General features: G+C 42.3%; 1 long non-coding RNA gene across 1 annotated transcript; it reads left to right on the forward strand.

Moving 5' to 3' along the window:
- The first annotated feature begins 8,763 nt into the window (after positions 1–8,763).
- On the forward strand, positions 8,764–9,131 carry LOC110678749. Its single transcript, XR_002501905.1, has 2 exons — positions 8,764–8,976; positions 9,062–9,131. It is a non-coding gene; the product is annotated as an uncharacterized LOC110678749 (long non-coding RNA).
- The last annotated feature ends 12,289 nt before the right edge of the window (positions 9,132–21,420 follow it).

A 21,420-nucleotide genomic window follows, 5' to 3' on the forward strand; every position in this document is an offset into this window, starting at 1 on the left:
CGATGAGTTTGAGCGTCGGAGAGAGCGTTCCGGCGAAACATGTGAATCGAAAGCGATGAAAAGTGTGATAATGCAAAATGAAGTGCAAAGCGTGGGTGGACTCGGCAATAGAGCACAAGTGAGAAGATGCTACTTTTGCGACAAGCCCGGTCATTTGCGTCGCAACTGTCGATCATTTTTGCTAGCGAAGCAGGAGCTAGAACGAGAGTGCGAAGATAAGAAGAAGCCGGACAACAGAGTGCGTGTGCGGCAAAACGCGAGACAAGCGAAGGACGAAAATTGTGGTGCCAGTGTGTGTTTTATGGCTGGAGTGGATCAGCAAAAGTGCTGGTACATTGACAGTGGAGCAAGTCGGCACATGACGAGCGATAGATACTTTTTCAAATCGCTGAAAGAAAGAAAAGGCCCGAGTGTAGTGTTAGCGAATGGTAAAGTGGTTACCGCTGCTGGTTGTGGCGAAGGTTTTGTGAACGGTGTGGACGGAAACGGAAGCAAAGTGGAGATTAAGCTCACCGATGTGTTGTACGTTCCGTCGTTGAAGAGTGTACTCGTTTCAGTGGACAGACTGATGGCGAAAGAGTTTTCGGTGAAATTTAAGAAGGATGGTTGCGACATTTGCAATGCATCCGGTAAGAAAGTGGTAATTGGCGAAAAGTCGGGGCCATTGTATCGGCTGAAGCTAGCGAAGATTATGAAGAAAGTGGAGGGCCAGCGGCCGATAATTGGCGAGAAGAAGACAACGAAGGGAAGAAGTTCACCAGTCAGTGTGGTGAGCTGGTATTCGGAGAAGAAGCCGAATAGAGCCGAAGAACGTGAAGAAGAAGAATACTTCGATGCGGACACTTCAAGCGAGGAAGTGGAGCCGCTGCAAGTGGCGGAGTCCAACAGTGGAAGCTCAAATTCGGATGCTGATGACTGGAGGGAAGTTCGGCAATCCAGGAGGAATAACCGTAGAGTCCGACCCGGACGATTGATTGATTACGTTGCTTGAAGCAGGAGGAGATCAACCCGGCAAGGAAGGCAGACAGGATGCGGACGAGTACGAGGACAACATTGAGGAGGAGTGTTGGAGTATGCAATGATTGTGCCTCGTATGCAAAGCGGCAGCACTGGATGTGTGTAGCTGTATGAGTGAGGCTGCGACGCATGCGCCGGTAGGGCAGGCGGCGAGCGCGCCAAATAGAAGGAAGAAAGGGAGAATGGAAAGTTTGCCATTCATCCGTAAAGTGATTCTCGATCCGTTCAGACGTGTGTATTAAAGCTTTCTCGTTGCGTACAGTAGTTTATTAGTTGTTTTCTTTCCTACCGAAATCCTGGTTCCGCGTTCCGCTTCGGTGACCCTGTTCTGCGTTGTGGTGTGTCCACCTCTGCCCAACAGGTTATGGGCCCAGCAGTGCCGAAGGGAAGGTTCTGGATTGCATAGGAAAAAGGTTCCGAGAGAGCGAAAGTGATCACGCCGTGTGTGAGTGTGTGTGAGTTGTTTTTCTCCGCGGTGGTGATTTTGCGTGGACAAAATGGCGGATGTGAACAAGTTTGCGTTTGCCAGACTGAACAATCAGAACTGGCAAATATGGAAGTTCCGGATGGAGATGCTCCTGACCAGGGAGGAGCTGTGGTATGTTATCGGTGATGCGAGGCCGGCTGTAGTGACCGATCAGTGGACGAAAGACGATAGGAAAGCTCGTGCCACTATCGGGCTGTGCATAGACGACAATCAGTTCGGTTTGGTGAAAGAAGCAGACAGTGCGAAAGCTTTCTGGGATGGTTTGAAAGCTTATCACGAGAAGAACACGGTGACCTCGCGTGTGTCGTTGTTGAAGAAACTGTGTTCGTTGAATCTCGCGGAGGAAGGTGACCTTGAGAGTCATCTGGTTGTGCTTGACGATTTGTTCGATCGTTTGACGAATGCAGGTCAACAGCTGGAGGAGTCGCTGCGGATTGCGATGATCCTGCGCAGTTTGCCTGATTCGTACGATAGTTTGGTCACGGCGTTGGAGAGTCGTGCCGATGCGGACATCACCATGCAGCTCGTGAAGTCGAAGCTGATCGATGAGTTTGAGCGTCGGAGAGAGCGTTCCGGCGAAACATGTGAATCGAAAGCGATGAAAAGTGTGATAATGCAAAATGAAGTGCAAAGCGTGGGTGGACTCGGCAATAGAGCACAAGTGAGAAGATGCTACTTTTGCGACAAGCCCGGTCATTTGCGTCGCAACTGTCGATCATTTTTGCTAGCGAAGCAGGAGCTAGAACGAGAGTGCGAAGATAAGAAGAAGCCGGACAACAGAGTGCGTGTGCGGCAAAACGCGAGACAAGCGAAGGACGAAAATTGTGGTGCCAGTGTGTGTTTTATGGCTGGAGTGGATCAGCAAAAGTGCTGGTACATTGACAGTGGAGCAAGTCGGCACATGACGAGCGATAGATACTTTTTCAAATCGCTGAAAGAAAGAAAAGGCCCGAGTGTAGTGTTAGCGAATGGTAAAGTGGTTACCGCTGCTGGTTGTGGCGAAGGTTTTGTGAACGGTGTGGACGGAAACGGAAGCAAAGTGGAGATTAAGCTCACCGATGTGTTGTACGTTCCGTCGTTGAAGAGTGTACTCGTTTCAGTGGACAGACTGATGGCGAAAGAGTTTTCGGTGAAATTTAAGAAGGATGGTTGCGACATTTGCAATGCATCCGGTAAGAAAGTGGTAATTGGCGAAAAGTCGGGGCCATTGTATCGGCTGAAGCTAGCGAAGATTATGAAGAAAGTGGAGGGCCAGCGGCCGATAATTGGCGAGAAGAAGACAACGAAGGGAAGAAGTTCACCAGTCAGTGTGGTGAGCTGGTATTCGGAGAAGAAGCCGAATAGAGCCGAAGAACGTGAAGAAGAAGAATACTTCGATGCGGACACTTCAAGCGAGGAAGTGGAGCCGCTGCAAGTGGCGGAGTCCAACAGTGGAAGCTCAAATTCGGATGCTGATGACTGGAGGGAAGTTCGGCAATCCAGGAGGAATAACCGTAGAGTCCGACCCGGACGATTGATTGATTACGTTGCTTGAAGCAGGAGGAGATCAACCCGGCAAGGAAGGCAGACAGGATGCGGACGAGTACGAGGACAACATTGAGGAGGAGTGTTGGAGTATGCAATGATTGTGCCTCGTATGCAAAGCGGCAGCACTGGATGTGTGTAGCTGTATGAGTGAGGCTGCGACGCATGCACCGGTAGGGCAGGCGGCGAGCGCGCCAAATAGAAGGAAGAAAGGGAGAATGGAAAGTTTGCCATTCATCCGTAAAGTGATTCTCGATCCGTTCAGACGTGTGTATTAAAGCTTTCTCGTTGCGTACAGTAGTTTATTAGTTGTTTTCTTTCCTACCGAAATCCTGGTTCCGCGTTCCGCTTCGGTGACCCTGTTCTGCGTTGTAGTGTGTCCACCTCTGCCCAACAGGATCATCGTACAGCATTTATGGCGTAGCGGATGCGAATGGGATGAAACCATCGACGATGCTTGTTGGGAGATGTGGAAGCGTTGGACTGATCTTCTGCCGGAAGTGGAAAATATTCGTATACCGAGGTGCTACCTTGGAGGTTATTCATCTTTGGAGGTTGAATCGGTTGAAGCACACATCTTTAAGGCCCAAACGCAATGATAGCGGAACGGCAACGGAATGCGGTACCGGTTCGCCAGGATGAACCACACCATCTCGACTGAGTTGACAACGAATGAAATTGAACTAACACTGAGTCGACAAGCTTGTTGTAGTCCATGCTGGAGAACCGGTTCCGCTTTTCGTTGCCGTTCCGCTATCATTGCGTTTGAGCCTTTACTGATGCCAGCGAACACGCGTACGGATGTGTCGCCTTCCTGAGAGTGGTTGTCGGTGGAACTGTTCTGTGTTCAGTGGCCATGTCCCGGTCGAAAGTAGCTCCGTTGAAGAAACAGTCGGTTCCTCGTTTAGAGTTAATGGCAGCCGTACTTGGCGCTCGGATGAGTCGGACAATGACCGATACGCACTCGCTAAAAATCGATCGTTCTGTGCTGTGGACAGATTCTCGAACAGTGTGGAGCTGGATCCGATCTGATCAACACCAATACAAACAGTTTGTAGCGTTCAGGATTGGAGAAATACTGGAGCTAACACGAGCGACGGATTGGAGATGGGTACTGTAGGGATTGAGAGGGGTACTATAGAAGATATCAAATAAGCAGGAGGGCATATAGTTCCAGTAACAATGAAAACCTACACGCTAAGATCAGTTTACCCAAATATGGGTAAAGTTTACCCATAATCGCCGAAAAGTGCACACACTCATTTTATGGGTAAATCTAGCGTAACATTTGAAAAGGGCCTAACTGCAAAATGTAAACAAACTTGATTATTCATTATTCGTATCATTTTTTACGTAAATTACTCCTACATACTCTTACGGGCATGCAAAATGCATTATTAATGGTAATTTTATTCAAATTTAAAAGGGCCTATCTGAAAATGATAAAACTAAGAGGGCCTAACTGGTCATAAAAGGGCCTAACTGAAAATTTCGATCAAAATCAGATTGGCCCTTCCGTGCATTTTTAATTTTTCTTCATATTTTTCAATATTTAGCCCTTGTATAGTGATCAGCATAACGTGAAAATTAAGAAATGCTCGATTGAAGATTCTGTAACATATTAATTGTTACTATTTTAAACTCATTGCTATCTAATAGTTTTAAACTTTTGTTCGACACTCATAGTCTATTACTGGGCCACGTAACGTTTTAAATCTAACATAACATAAAAACTAGTAAAAAATGTTGAATTCAAACATCACCGGCAGATAGGCCCTTTTACGAGTCTTCAAACCAGTTAGGCCCTTTCAATTAGGTCCTTTAATTGAACATGGTTTCAGTTAGGCCCCTCCAGTTAGGCCCTTTTATTTAACATAGTTCCAGTTAGGCCCTTTTGGAATTTGTTAATTTTATTGATTATTGAATAGATTTTCAAAGTTTTAGAACAAAATCAATCGATTATGTGAGAAAATCAACATTGAATATTGAAAATTCTTTATTGAAGATTCAGTACTATATTGATTATTCATATTTCAAACCCTTTCTCCTATTTACTAGTTTTATACATGTGTTCGACACTCATGATAGTCTACTAGGTGGCCCATAACGTTTTAAATCCTAAATAACAAAACAACTCGTGAAAATGGTTGAATTCCAACATCATCGGCAGATAGGCCCTTTTACGAGTCTGCAAACCAGTTAGGCCCTTTCAGTTAGGCCCTTTGATTGAACATGGTTTCAGTTAGGCCCCTCCAGTTAGGCCTTTTTATTGAACTTAGTTCCAGTTAGGCCCTTTTGTAATTTATTAATTTTATTGATTATTGAAGTGATTTTCAAAGTTTTAGATCAAAATCAATCGATTAGGTATGTGAGAAAATCAACATTGATTATTAAAAATTCTTTATTGAAGATTCAGTACTATATTGATTCCTATTTCAAGCCCATTCTCTTTTTTACTAGTTTTATCATAATCTTAATGCGAAGTTAGTTGAAAAACTGATTTTTTATCCTGAAAAAAAATCAATTTCATTAAAAATTTTGAATAATTTTTATTTGTTAATTTTTATTTGTTGCCTCTAGTTGTGGATCGATTTCCAAAAGTCGCAATTTTCACAAAAACAAATTCGTTTGTTTTTGTAACAGCTCTGCAAGAATTCTTCTTATACTTCTTCTTGGCATTACGTCCTCACTGGGACAGAGCCTGCTTCTAAGCTTTGTGTTCAATGAGTACTTCCAAGTTATAAACTGAGAGCTTTCTTTGACAAGTTGCCATTTTCGCATTCATATATCGTGTGACAAGTACGAAGGTACTCTATATTTAGGAAAGTAAAGGAAATTTCCATTACGAAAAAAACCTGGACCGACCGGGAATGGAACTCAGATACCTTCAGAATGGCTTTGCTTTGTAGCCGCGGACTTAAACTGCTCGGCTAAGGAAGGCCCTCAAGTATAAAACAAGTAAAAAAGTGAATGGGTTTGAAATAGATATAATCAATAAGGTACTGAACCTTCAACCGAGAATATCCAACATTTAACTATTACATTGTTTTTCTCTCGCTTTATTTTATTTAAAAACTATGAAAATCACTTCAATAAGCAATAAAATCAACAAATTCCAAAAGGGCCTAACTGGAACTATGTTTAATAAAAGGGCCTAACTGGAGGGGCCTAACTGAAACCATGTCCAATCGGAGGGCCTAACTGAAAGGGCCTAACTGGTTTGAAGATTCATTGAAGGGCCTAACTGCTGATGATATTTGAATGCAACCATTTTCACGAGTCGTTATGCTATTTGAGATTACTAACGTTCTGGGCCACGTAATAAACCATAATGAGTGTCTAACACAAGTATAAAACTAGTTAAAAAAGTTAATGGGTTTAAAAAATCAATAATCAATATGTTGCTGATTTTGTATAGAATAGTTTCCAATATTTAGCTTGTATGATATTGTGTTGTTTCCTCACATAATCATCAAATGTTGTCGAAGAATTATGCAAATCACTTCAATAATCAATAAAATTAGCAAATTCAAAAAAGGGCCTAACTGGTTTGAAAATTCGTTAAGGGGCCTATCTGCGGATGATGTTTGAATTGAACTATTTTTACAAGTTGTTGTGCTATTTCAAATTCAAATCGTTGTGAGCCACGTAATAAACCATAATGAGTGTCTAACACAAGTATAAAACTAGTAAAAAAGTTAATGGGTTTAAAAAATCAATAATCAATATGTTGCTGATTTTGTATAGAATAGTTTCCAATATTTAGCTTGTATGATATTGTGTTGTTTCCTCACATAATCATCAAATGTTGTCGAAGAATTATGCAAATCACTTCAATAATCAATAAAATTAGCAAATTCAAAAAGGGCCTAACTGGTTTGAAAATTCGTTAAGGGGCCTATCTGCGGATGATGTTTGAATTGAACTATTTTTACAAGTTGTTGTGCTATTTCAAATTCAAATCGTTGTGAGCCACGTAATAAACCATAATGAGTGTCTAACACAAGTATAAAACTAGTAAAAAAAGTTAATGGGTTTAAAAAATCAATAATCAATATGTTGCTGATTTTGTATAGAATAGTTTCCAATATTTAGCTTGTATGATATTGTGTTGTTTCCTCACATAATCATCAAATGTTGTCGAAGAATTATGCAAATCACTTCAATAATCAATAAAATTAGCAAATTCAAAAAGGGCCTAACTGGTTTGAAAATTCGTTAAGGGGCCTATCTGCGGATGATGTTTGAATTGAACTATTTTTACAAGTTGTTGTGCTATTTCAAATTCAAATCGTTGTGAGCCACGTAATAGACCATTATAAGTGTCGAACACAAGGGGTTATCCGAAAATGACGTCCATCAATTGGGGCCTCCCCCAATGGGGGGATGTACGAAAATGTGACAGTGCATGGATTGGGTATTAGAAAAAGCGTGACAGAGGTGGTAGAAGGGTTCTAGAAATCCCGAAAAACGATGGACGTCATTTTTGGATCTTCCCCAAGTATGAAACTAGTAAAAATCGAATGGGTTTGAAATAGGAATAATCAATATGGTACTGAATCTTCAACCGAAAATTTCCAATATTTAGCTATTATATAGTGTTTATTCACATAATCGCTAAATTTTGTTCAAGATTTATGCAAACCAATTCAAAAATCAATAAAATTAGCAAATTATTAAAGGGCCTAACTGAAACCATGTTCAATCAAAGGGCCTAACTGAAAGGGCCTAACTGGTTTGAAGATTCATAATAGGGCCTATCTGCCGATGATGTTTGAATTCAACAATTTTTACGAGTTGTTGTGTTATTTGAGATTAGAAACATAATGGGCCACGCAACAGACTTTAATGGGTGTCGAACACAGGTATGAAACTAGTAAAAATGCGAATGGGTTTAAAATAGGAATTTTAAATATGGTACGGAATCTTCAATTGAGAATTTCTCAATGTTTACGTTTTGCAGATAGGCCCTTTTCAAATGTTACGCTAGAAATGGACTTTACTCATAAATTGGTAAAGCCACTGTACCCAAAAATGGGTAATTTAATTCTATTTGGAAATCCGAGATTTTCACCTTTTCAGAGCTCGAATATTTTTTTAATATAGTTTTGTAGATTATAATAAATGAATACAATTCACTAGAAATAGAAGGTACATATCTCATTTATTTAATGAATCAATATTGAATCTACAACTTTAATCAATATGATAGATTGAAGATTCGTGCCACTGAAATGCCAATGAATATCAAAGACATATTCCACATTGCATTAATTTGGAGCCGAGTTTTCCACGATGGATAACGGATTGCGGTAGTAAACCTCCGCCCTAGTGGATCCAGAAATGTTAACCGGGAACCTGCCAACCAGAGTACCAAAACGCACGTTTTCAATCCAATCTTCCGGAAACGAGTGAAATGGGAACAGCTCGGATGAAAATTCATCGCTAGTTCCCCTTGGCGCAGATTCCTAAGTAGCGGAATGAATGCTGTAAAACAAATCAGCTAGAAATAGTTATGAATAATTATTTTAATTGCAATTTACCTTTATCAGGCAACCACTCTTAGTTCCTTCACGAAAATTTCGTTGATGATGATGAAGCTAATGTTTTTTTTTTCATCCAAATATGGGTAGATTGTGACTACTCACATATGAGTAAATTCACTTTACTCATAATATGAGTGAATTTTACCAAATTTTATAAGTATAATTTACTCATATTATAGGTAATGCAACGGAAACCCAAATTTGGGTGAATCAACTACCAATTTTTGGGTAAACTGAACTAAGCGTGTAAGCAAACGGGAAAAGGCGAATGACACGTCAGTCTTGTAAAGTGTTTCGAGCGATGAAGTTGCGATGGAATTGCTCCTGTTGCAATTCGGCTGATTGAGCCATTAGTTTTGAATGTGCCGGTTCCTCCTTCCGGACACTACAATGGCACAGTTGGTAAGTATATTGTGCGCTCTCAAACATTCTAAGTCTCGGCCTGAAACGGAAGTACAAAAGTGGTAAAAACTTTGAATGTTTTCAGTTTTGTTTGGCATTGCCGTTGATGTAAACCAAGACGATAGAGGTTGATATTGGAATCATTTGTGTTGGTATTGCAAGCAGAATAAGCGCAATAGTGACGTCATATTTTCGTGGTAAATTTTTTTGTTGATTTTATGCTGGATTGCTTTGATGGAATTCAGAGGTCGCGATTCATGTGTTTTTAAGATTTGTTTTTCTTGTTGCTTGTAATCCAGCTTTTTACGAGCGCTAATGGCCGCCACAAAGAAACTCGCTTTCTGGTAGGGACTAGGCGATCTGACATTTGGCTTGGGTCGTTTGATAGCAAATCGATAAGATCGATCAAAAACTTATCGATTAGCTGTCAAACGACCCAACCCAAATGTCAGATCGTTTTATCCCTACCAGAAAGCGAGCCTGATTGTGGCGGCCATTAACGCTCGTAAAAAGCTGGATAAATTTAAATGTTGGATAAGAAATAATGTTATTTTATATTTATGAATGGCCAGTATTATTCAGTGTAATGTAAATAATTAAGTTGGAACACAATTGGAAAATGATATTGCGCGAATCCTTCAAATGAGCCCGACTTTATTTTGTTATGCTTCATAATTTGTTATAAGGTCAAATACATCAAGGCAATGCATAAACTCACCTGAAAGGGTAAATCAATTCCCCTGAGAGGGTAAAGTAATTCCCCCGAGAGGGTAAAGTAATTCCCCCGAGAGGGTAAATCAATTCCCCCGAGAGGGTAAAGTAATTCCCCCGAGAGGGTAAATCAATTCCCCCGAGAGGGTAAAGCAATTCCCCCGAGAGGGTAAAGTAATTCCCCCGAGAGGGTAAAGTAATTCCCCCGAGAGGGTAAATCAATTCCCCCGAGAGGGTAAAGTAATTCCCCCGAGAGGGTAAAGCAATTCCCCCGAGAGGGTAAAGTAATTCCCCCGAGAGGGTAAATCAATTCCCCCGAGAGGGTAAAGTAATTCCCCCGAGAGGGTAAATCAATTCCCCCAAGAGGGTAAAGCAATTCCACCGAGAGGGTAAAGTAATTCCCCCGAGAGGGTAAAGTAATTCCCCAGAGGTAAAGCAACTCTCCGAGAGGAATGAGGAGTTAGGAATAAAGAGTGAGGAATGAGCAATAAAGAGTAAAAACTTGAGGCATGAAGAATGAGGAATAAGGAATTAGAAATGAGGAATAAGGAATGAGAAGTGAGTTGTGAAGAGTGAGAAATAAGCCGAGGGTGAAGAACAAGGATTGAGGAGTGATGAATAAGGAATGAGAGTGAGAAGTTAGGAATGAAAAGTGAGGAATGAGAAATGCTGAATGCGGAGTGAAGAATGAGTTGTAAAGCATGAGGAGTGAATTGTGAAGAGTGAGGAATGAGGATTAAGCAGTGAAGAATGAGGATTGAGGAGTGAGTGTGAAGAATGAGAAACGAAGAATGAGGAGGAATGAAGACCGAGGAGTGAGTAGTAAAGCATGAGAAGTGAGGAATGAGAAATGAGGTGTGAGTAATGAAGAAGGAGAAGTGAGGTGTGGACAGTGATGAGTGAGGAATAAAGAATAACAAATGAGGCGTGAGGAGTGAGGAACGAGGAGTGAGGTATGAAGAGTTGGGGGTGAGGAATGAGGAATAAGGAGTGACGAGTGAAAAGTGAGGTTTAAGGAATGAGGAAGAGTGAAATGTGAGGAATGAGGGATAACGAATGAGGTGTAAGGAGTGAGAAGTTAGCAATAAGGAATGATGGGTAAGGAATGAGTTATGAGGAGTGAGGAATTAGGAACGAGGAATGAGGAGTGAGGAATGTGGAGTGAGGAGTGAAGAATGAGGATTGAGGGATGAGGAGTGAGGAATGAGAAGTGAAGTGTGAGGAATGAGGAATCTGAAGTGCGAAGTGAAGAGGAAGGGATGAGGAATGATGAATGATTTGTAAGGAGTAATGAAAGAGGAGTGAGGAATGAAGAATTAGGACTCAGATGTGAAAAGTGAGAAGTGAGGAATGTGGGATAACGTATGAGATGTAAGAAGTGTGAAGTTAGCAATAAGGAATGATGGGTAAGGAATGAGTTATGAGGAGTGAGGAATTAGGAACGAGGAATGAGGATTGAGGGATGAGGAGTGAGATATGAGAAGTAAAGAATGAGGATTGAGGGATGAGGAGTGAGGAATCAGAAGTGAAGTGTGAGGAATGAGGAATCAGATATGCGAAGTGAAGAGGAAGGAATGAATGATTTGTGATTAATAATGAAAGATGAGTAAGGAATGAAGAATTAGGACTCAGATATGAAGAGTGAGAAATGAGGAATGAGAAATGAGGATTGAAAAATGAGGAGTGAGGAATGAGAAATGAGGAGTGAGGATTGAGGAATGAAGAGTACATAATGAGGAGATATGGAATGAGAGAGATGAGGAATGAGAAATGAGGAATGAGGAGTGAGAAATTAGGGGTAAGAAGTAAGGAATGAGACATGAGGAATGAGGAGTAAGAAGTGAACAATAAGAAGTGTAGTATGAGGAATGAGAAGTAAGAAATAAGGAATGAAGAATGAGATATGAAGTATGAGGAGTAAGAAATGAGGATTGAGAAATGAGAGATGAAGAATGAGGAATGAGAAGTGAGGATTGAGGAATTTGGAATGAGGATTGCGGAATGAGGTTAGAAGAGTGAGATGTGAGAAATGAGGAGTAAGGAATGATGGGTGAAGAATGATGGGTGAGGTGTGAAAAGTGAGAAGTGAGGAAGAAGGAGTGACGAGTGAAAAATGAGGTTTAAGGAATGAGGAATAAGGAGTGAGAAATGTGGTGTGAGGAATGAAGAACTAGGAATCATATGTGAAGAGTGAGAAGTGAGGAATGATGAATAACGAATGAGGTGTAAGGAGTGAGAAGTTAGCAATAAGAAATGATGGGTAAGGAATGAGTTATGAGGAGTGAGGAATGAGGAGTGAAGAGTGAGGAGTGAGAAGTGAAGAATGAGGAGTGAGGAATGAGAATGCATGTGTGAGGAATTAGAAATCAGAAGTGCGAAGTGAAGAGGAAGAGATGAGGAATGATGGATGATTTGTAAGGAATAGTGAAAGAGGAGTGGGGAATGAAGAATTAGGACTCAGATGTGAAGAGTGAGAAGTGAGGGATGAGGGATAACGAATGAGGTGTAAGGAGTGAGGAGTGAGCAATAAAGAATGATGGGTAAGGAATGAGTAATGAGGAGTGAGGAATGGGGAGTAAGGAGTGATGAGTAAGAAATGGAGAATTAGGAATGATAAATGAGGAATGAAGAGTGAGGAATGAGGAATGAAGAATGATGATAATGAAGTTGTAGATACAAAATGTTATCTCATTTTTTGGAATATATGTATGTTATCTTTAATATGAAAGAACTCAAGGACAACATGAAATGAATAAAAGATAATAGATGAAGCTATCTTACAATTATAAGAGTAGATAAGGAGGAGAATGTAGGGATTGAGAGGGGTACTATAGAAGATATCAAATAAGCAGGAGGGCATATAGTTCCAGTAACAATGAAAACCTAAGCAAACGGGAAAAGGCGAATGACACGTCAGTCTTGTAAAGTGTTTCGAGCGATGAAGTTGCGATGGAATTGCTCCTGTTGCAATTCGGCTGATTGAGCCATTAGTTTTGAATGTGCCGGTTCCTCCTTCCGGACACTACAGGTACCAACCAAGCAAAACCTGGCAGACGTTCTAACAAATTTTCAACGAGGAGCACTTAACAGTGACGGGGAGTGGTTCAGAGGTCCATCGTTCCTTTATGAATCAGAAGACGAATGGCCTACCCTAAATACGCCAATAGAGCAAACAAACGAAGAAGCCAGGGGTTTCGTATCCTTTCATGTTGTCATCGATGTCGATCGATGTTCTCGTTGGACAAAAGTTCTGAGAGTAACAGCTTACGTGATCAGATTCATCGATAATTGTAAACGTAAAGCAACAGTCCAGCAATTAGTGACAATACCAGCTACGAGGAATCAACAACGCCTGATACTCGCACAGCTACCGACAACTCAACGTCCTCTAGAAAAAGAAGAGTTTCGTAAGGCCGAAGTTATACTATGGAAACAAGCGCAATACGAAAGTTTCCCCGACGAAATGAATATTCTAGTGAAAAATCTTGGAAAGAGACCAGGAGACAAGTTAGAAACAGTGAAGAAGACGAGCTGTATATACAAGCTTTCCCCAATGTTGGATAGCGATGGTGTTCTTGACGGATAGTCACGGCTACGCAGCGGAAAAGTCAGCGAATGGATTCGGGAGAAAAAGTAAATTAAGGCACTCGCGATTACTTTAACGTGAACTTTTATTTAACCAGAGAAATATAAAGATTAAGGAAACGCACGTGTCGGTCGCACTACGATGGCGGTTTGAATGACGCTGTTCGATCAGCTTCGGTCGATTGCACTGCGCGAGGGATCGGCAGCACACACAGGGTTCGGACGAGTGTGGCAACCAAAGTATATTGATTTGGTAAGGTGTGCATTGTTTCTCTCCACACTCCTCCTCGATGGACTACCGGTTCACTTGCACTACTGAGTCCCAATAGTTCACAAAACATTTGATGTTTCTTCGGCCCTAGGGGCTTTGTCATGACGTCCGCAATCATTTGATCAGTAGAGCAATAAACCAGTCTGATCTCTTGCTTTTCACACAAGTTTTTCACGAAATTCTCCCTAGTGTCTATATGTTTTGAGCGCCGGCTAGAACGCTCCGTCTTCACAAATGCGAGGCAACCTTGGTTGTCCTCGTTAATCATTGTAGCGATCTTCTGTTCTTCACCAAAATCACGTAGCAGCTGCCTCAACCATACGACCTCCTGGCAGGCTTCGCTGAGCGCCACGTACTCCGCCTCCATTGACGAGAGCGTGACTGATGATTGACGTCGACTGGACCATGATACTACTCCTTCACCAAACATGAACACTGCGCCAGATGTCGACTTTCGACTTCCAACGTCTCCGGCCCAATCAGAATCTGAATATCCAATCAGCGCTTGATTCGGTTCTCCTCCTAGTCGTAGACTGTAATCTGCCGTTGCGTTCAAATATTGCAATATGCGTTTCGCCGCTGTCCAGTCAGCTTCGCTTGGAGCGCTGAACTTACGGCCAAGGATCGCTGTAGATGCCGCTATGTCCGGTCGAGCATTCACACCAAGATAAATTAATCCACCTACAAGGCTTCGGTATTTCGTTGCATCCTCAAGCGCTTCTCCAGGTTCAACCAGCTTCAGGAACCCAGGATCCATGGGTGACTTCGCCTTCTTGGCCTGCTCCATCCCAAAGTTTGCGATAAGCTTCTCGATGTACTTCTGTAGTCGAATGCTATACACTCCACCTTCTCGCTGTATCTCCATTCCAAGGAAGTGTCGAACTTCACCGAGTGACGTGAGCTCGAACTCCTCCTTCAGAGAATCGAATAGTTGTTGCACTTCTCGCTCATTCATTGACCCAATCAGCATGTCATCGACATAAACAAGTAGAAAGACTTTCCCTTCACCCACGCTTCGGATGTACAAGCATGGATCGGCTGCTGAGGGCTTGAATTCCAGTTTCGCTAACACTTCGTTGAGTCTCCGGTGCCAGCAGCGTGCTGACTGCCGCAATCCGTAGATACTGCTCTTGAGTCTACAGACATACTCCTCCTTGCCAGGTACTGCGAATCCAGGGGGCTGTCGCATCATGATCTCCTCATCCAAAGATCCGTATAAATACGCGGTCTTCACGTCAAGGTGTCGTACTACCATGTTGTGCTTTGAAGCCACCGCGAGAAACGTTCTCAAAGTAGCTTGGCGTGTAACCGGTGCGAACACCTGATCATAGTCGACTCCTTGTTGCTGGCTGTACCCCTGAGCAACGATTCGGGCTTTCAACTTGACAACTTCATTCCGCTCGTTACGCTTGACCTTGAACATCCACCTTGATCCCACAGCTTTACATCCCTTGGGTGGTGGAACTAGCTCCCAGGTCCTTAGGCGTTGATGCGAAGCAAGCTCGTCCTCCATTGCGCTCTTCCATTCCGGCTTCTGCATTGCTTCCCGGAAATTTGATGGTTCTTCCACTGCACATGCCGCTATTCCAACTGAATAATCCAGAACAAAATCATCGTAACGCTTGGGGATTGCTCCACGATTCAGCCGATCCGATCGACGGCTTGGCTCAGGAACCACTTCACGATTAGACGCATCCACGAAATCGTCGCTTCCAGAAACTTCATCGACTTCACTTTCTTCTTTCTTCTCAACAAAAGGCAGCAGCTTGATCTCGTCTTCTTCATTCTTCTCAGGAACAGTTTCATCCGGAGCCGAAGCAGGATAATCCATAGAATTCGATCCGTTGCCGAGTTCGATGAACCGGGCATCTCGACTCACTGTTACTTGATCCGTCGCAGGGTCCACGAAACGGTAACCCTTATGTTCCATAGAATAGCCTACGAAAGTAAGCTTGCGCGCCTTCCCATCCATTTTTCTTCGTTTGACCTCTGGAATGTGTACATAAGCCTCGCTTCCAAACACTTTCAGGTGGCCAAGTTGCGGCTTACGACCCCACCACAGCTCGTATGGTGTCTTCGGCAGGGCTGGCATCTCCTCAGTGAAAACAGAAAAACACAAAGAGCGCGCACTTTGTGTTGATCATGAATTTGAGTGCAGTGCGACAGCTACACTTTCTCACTGCTTCTTACCTCTCTGACGCCTCTTTGTGTTTCTGCTCTCGCTGCAATGCATCCTTCGACACAAAGTGTTGATGGAAAATGGTGAACACACACTCTTTGTGTGGCTCATTGAGTACCTACCGAGTGCTTCTATAGGAGCTTCTATTGGAATATATGGGAGAATTGTTGGAACGGGACCGACGAGTAGGTAACGGAAATCGATGTCCGATGTCATTTTGGAATCCAAGATGGCGACTTCCGGTTTGTGAAAATCACTTTGAACCCATGCAATATGGGTATTTTTGGAACGGGGCCGACGAGTAGATGACGGAAATCGATGTCTGGCACCAATTTGGAATCCAATATGGCGACTTCCGGTTTGCAAAAATCCCTTCAAACCCATTCAATATGGGTATTTTTGGAACGGGGCCGACGAGTAGATGCCGGAAATCGATGTCCGGTGTCGTTTTGGAATCCAAGATGGCGACTTCCGGTTTGTGAAAATCACTTTGAACCCATGCAATATGGGTATTTATGGAATGGGGCCGACGAGTAGATGACGGAAATCGATGTCTGACACCATTTTGGAATCCAAGATGGCGACTTCCGGTTAGCGACGTTCCAATATTGTGAAGTATCGATATTTGATTCGATACGATTATCCAATCGAAGTATCGAACCACCGATATATTGAATCAAAATATCGATATATCGCAATATCATTTGATATATTTAAAAGGGGGCAAACTTCCTGTATCGTTTAGTTACCTGACGTTGAGTTTCCTACAATTTGCAAACAATTTTTTGAATCCTCAATATTATCGGAATTTTGATCGATATGGGCATGAATATCTTCTTTTATGATACATCATATAACAATTGGTATGTGAACTGCTTTCAAATATTTAAAAATCAATTGTTTTCTAGAAACCCCTACAATTGTTATCCAAATTTTGGTATACGATATATCAGAAGGAAATATCGATACCATCGATATATTGAATAGGAAATATCGATACCAAAATATCGAATATCGAAAGTAAAATATCGATATTCCGATATATCGGAAGTATCGGAACGTCTCTACTTCCGGTTTGTCAAAATCACTTTGAGCCCATGCAATATGGGTATTTTTGGAACGGGGCCGAGGAGTAGATGGCGGAAATCGCTGTCCGACGCCATTTTGGAATCCAAGATAGCGACTTCCGGTTGGCGAAAATTTCTTCAAACCCATGCAATATGAGTATTTTTAGAATGGGACCGACGAGTAGATGGCGGCAATCAATGTCTGCCACCATTTTAAAATCCAAGATGGCGGAATCCGGTTTAAAGTGATTTTTACAAATCTTGGATTCCAAAATGGCGTCAGACATCGATTTCCGTCATCTACTCATCGGCCCCGTTCCAAAAATACCCATATTGCATGGGTTTGAAGCGCTTTTCACAAACCGGAAGTCACCATCTTGGATTCCAAAACGACACCGGACATCGATTTCCGTCATCTATACCCATATTGCATGGGTTTGAAGCGCTTTTCACAAACCGGAAGTCACCATCTTGGATTCCAAAACGACACCGGACATCGATTTCCGTCATCTACTCGTCGGCCCCGTTCCAAAAATACCCATATTACATGGGTGTGAAGCGCTTTCCACAAACCGAAAGTCGCCATCTTGGATTCCAAAACGACACCGGACATCAATTTCCGTCATCTACTCGTCGGCCCCGTTCCAAAAATACCCATATTGCATGGGTTTGAAGCGCTTTCCACAAACCGGAAGTCGCCATCTTGGATTCCAAAATGGCGTCAGACATCGATTTCCGTCATCTACTCGTCGGCCCCGTTCCAAAAATACCCATATTGCAGGGGCTTGAAGCGCTTTTCACAAACCGGAAGTCGCCATCTTGGATTCCAAAACGACACCGGACATCGATTTCCGTCATCTACTCGTCGGCCCCGTTCCAAAAATACCCATATTGCATGGGTTTGAAGCGCTTTCCACAAACCGGAAGTCGCCATCTTGGATTCCAAAATGGCGTCAGACATCGATTTCCGTCATCTACTCGTTGGTCCCGTTCCAAAAATACCCATATTGCATGGGTTCAAAGTGATTTTCACAAACCGGAAGTCGCCATCTTGGATTTCAAAACGACACCGGACATCGATATCCAACATCTATTCGTTGGTCTCGTTTTAAAAATACCCATGTTATAAGGTAAAAAGAGCCAAATTGTGTACACTTTGAGCATGTTTTGCCAACACACTCCGTCAGCATTACTCTTTGCGTAATTACTTACACTCTCTTTCCTACTGCGTGCCCTCATTGTGTTCGTGTTGTTACACTTTGCGCGCGTCTGTCTCCTCTTTGTGCAGTGGTTAAATTCTGCTCTTTGCGCGCATTGTGCGAGTTGATGCCAGCCCTGGTCTTCGGAACAGATCTTGACGGTAATCGGTTTTGAAGGTAGGTTGCGGTAAGCGTCGCTTCACCCCAGAATCGCTTCTCGAGTCCAGCGTCGAGGAGCATACAGGTAGCCATCTCGGTGAGCGACCTGTTTTTGCGCTCGGCCACTTTATTCTGTTGTGGCGTGTAGGGGGTGGTAAATTGTGGTTTGATGCCTTCCGCACGATAGAAATTTCGCAGCTCTTTGTTGTCAAATTCTCCTCCTCCATCTGACCGAATAACTTTCGGCTTCTTGCCGAACAAAGTTTGCACCCATCGCACATACTCCTTGATGGATTCAGCGGCTTCCCACTTGTTCTTGAGGAGGTACGTTACCGTAAACCGACTATAATCATCGATGATGTTCATAACATATCGGTTACCGCTTGGGGTGGCGGTCTTCATCGGACCACACAGATCGGTGTGCACGATGTCCAAAATTCCAGTCGATTTACGTTCGGTAACAGCAGGAAAGGGGGGTCGCGACAATTGGCTTGTTTAGCGAATAAAAATTCACAGTTTTTTGTACACAGCAAAAAATAATGTAATCCGCATCGATGTAATTCATGTAGATGTAGAGAAAATCCGATGTAACCGCTAATTTCATACGCAATATGGCATCTATTTCATGTTATATTACATCGTCTTGAAATTACACAGAAACAACGTTACCATTTTCGATCACATAGAATTTGTGTAATAATCACACCAAAACTAAATAGATATTACACAGAAACAGCTGCAACCCTTTCGTTCCGACCTGCTTTAGTGATATTACACAACTTCGATGTCATTTCGCACTCAACACTAATGTAATAAAACATCTCGCAACACTGCCATACTTTGTTTTGGTCAGCGGTTAAAGATGGCCGATATGGCAGTAGTTCGCGATCGCGTTTTTTTTCGCACGAATTCATCTCGCGAAATACTCGGGAATCTTACTTAAATCTGTAATAATAAGTGATCTATCTATTCGACAAATTTAAAAACATTTCGTTACCGATGCCAATTGTAGTGTGGTGAAACAAAAAAGTGATAAATTCAATGACTCATAAGCCAAGGAACTTACCAAATTTGTAATTTCTTCCTGGCAAGTGAAAACAAAAGATGATCCAAGCAGACATCATTGACCAGCGTAAGCAGGATTCCCATTCCAATCCTCGGAATCCGGATAGAGTAGCAAATGACCGCTTTTGCCCCGGTGGTCTCCCTACTTATGATTGCTAGGAGAACCAAGTAGCAGTCGTTCTCTTGCTCGTGATGATCCAGTTTACCGGCGGATTTAGAAATGGAACCACAATTTTCGTTCGATTCTGGAATGGTGTGCCGTTCCATCGGTGGCGTAAATATACCTCGGACTGTACTGGAGGTGGCATCCAACCCCCCCGCGAAGTGACAGATAACGCAATTTTCACGTACCTACTTTCAACGTAAACAATGGGGCCATCCACCGCTGCCGGCACAATTTTTCACTATGGCAGATCGGAATTTTGTTTCGTTGTTGACGGGTGCAAAACAACGAATGGAATGAAATGAAATAAGGGCGAGTCTGATATTTTCGTCTGCCAATGGAAATAAATTTAATGAAATCATCAAGTTTAAGCACCAAATGAACTTAAGAGCGTACCAATTCGTTCGGTGAAAAGATTAAAGACGTGTTAGTGCTTTGTTTCACGGAAAAGTAATCTATAAGAAATTACTTACAATGCAGCCTAACTGATTTGTGGATCGCTTTTATGCCCTCAAAAGAAAGCGCTGGCCGTAGCATAAAATAAAATAAAATATTGTGGGCCTCGTGGCCGTGCGGTTGGTGTCGTTAGGCATTTAAGCGCATCGTGTCATTGGGTGTGGGTTCGATTTCCGCTTCAGCCATTGAAACTTTTCGTCAGGAATGCTTCTCAACTGTGCCACTGGAGCATCCTTATCCATTGTCTAGAGTTAAGTTACATTCCGTACAGCTAAATGGCTGAAGACGGCGTCCTTATCTTTTTATTTGAGATCGAATCAAGTCGGAAAGTGATATTCTTTTTATTTGCAGTTTTTTTTAATGAACTATCCAGCATTTTAAAAGCGGTAATGGCCTCCAAAAGTTAGCTCACATTCTGGTAGGGATCCAACATATTGACGTTTAGCTTTGGTCCGGTCAATTGACTTGTCCACCGGTGTGATAAATTCACTCGGTTAACCCGTATAGGTCTGAGTGAAAGAAAAACTACTAAAACTCTCACCGCTCAGCGAATACTAAACAGATTTCAATTATGTTTTGGCAGTATACTCGTACACATCTCTAGTTTATAAAAGTGGTCAAAGAATCTTGGGAATGTTCCTGTGGCTGGAGTTATTGCGGTGAATATCTGGGTCAGGTCGGGTGACAAGGGTTTTGTGCTTCTGTGCCCCTGGAGGAAGGCAAATTTCAAGTCACAGATAATTTCTAGAATCGGCTATAATGTGACCACTATATCAAGAAGTTTTAAGAAAAACGCATCAGCGTAAAAATTCTGATAATCAATTTAATTTAATAATTATGTCAACTGCATTTGATTGATCCTACAAATGACCATTTTCGGGTCCTCGGGATGCCTAAAATTTATGATAAAGTGCACAACTTGTATCTTAACATCTGTGTCAAGCATACGGGAATGCATTTTAGTGAACTGTTATGTTCAATCTATTCTTTTAGAGATTTGAACCGGTTTAATACCTAACAAGCCGGTTATTCAAGACATTAAGCCCGAGTGGCCGCATCTGGTTCACTCTTAATGGTGCAAAACTATTAATTTATTATGTTGAATATCAGATCTTAATGATTTATGCAAAATAAAATAAATGTAATTGGAAATAAATAATGATTATTTAGAATGTCCCAAAAATCGCCTTTTTCTACCCGACTAGAACCAGTGACCCACCGCAATAACTCCGGATACAGGAGTATTCTCGGCCATTTCTAGAATTTAGATATGTGGGCCAGTATACTGACAAAAATATATTTAAATCCGTTAAGTATTCGTTGAGTGTTAAGGGTTTTAGTATTTTTGCTTTCACTCAGGCCTATACGGGTTAAAGAATTTTGACACTTTAACGGGTCACGTAGATGCTTTCCATGTGTTTTGGTCAAGTGTCAAAATTCTTGGACTGAGTAAATTTAGTGCACCGGTGGGTAGTTCTGTTTGATCTTTCGACCTTGACACTTGCTTTTGCCGGGGCGAGCGACGAGGGCAGGATCAAACATGCCGCGATCGGTTAGTTCTGTTTGATCCTTCAACCTTGACGCTTGCT

This window comes from Aedes aegypti, chromosome 3 (genome assembly GCF_002204515.2).
Source record: "Aedes aegypti strain LVP_AGWG chromosome 3, AaegL5.0 Primary Assembly, whole genome shotgun sequence".
Taxonomy (NCBI): Eukaryota; Metazoa; Arthropoda; class Insecta; order Diptera; family Culicidae; genus Aedes; species Aedes aegypti.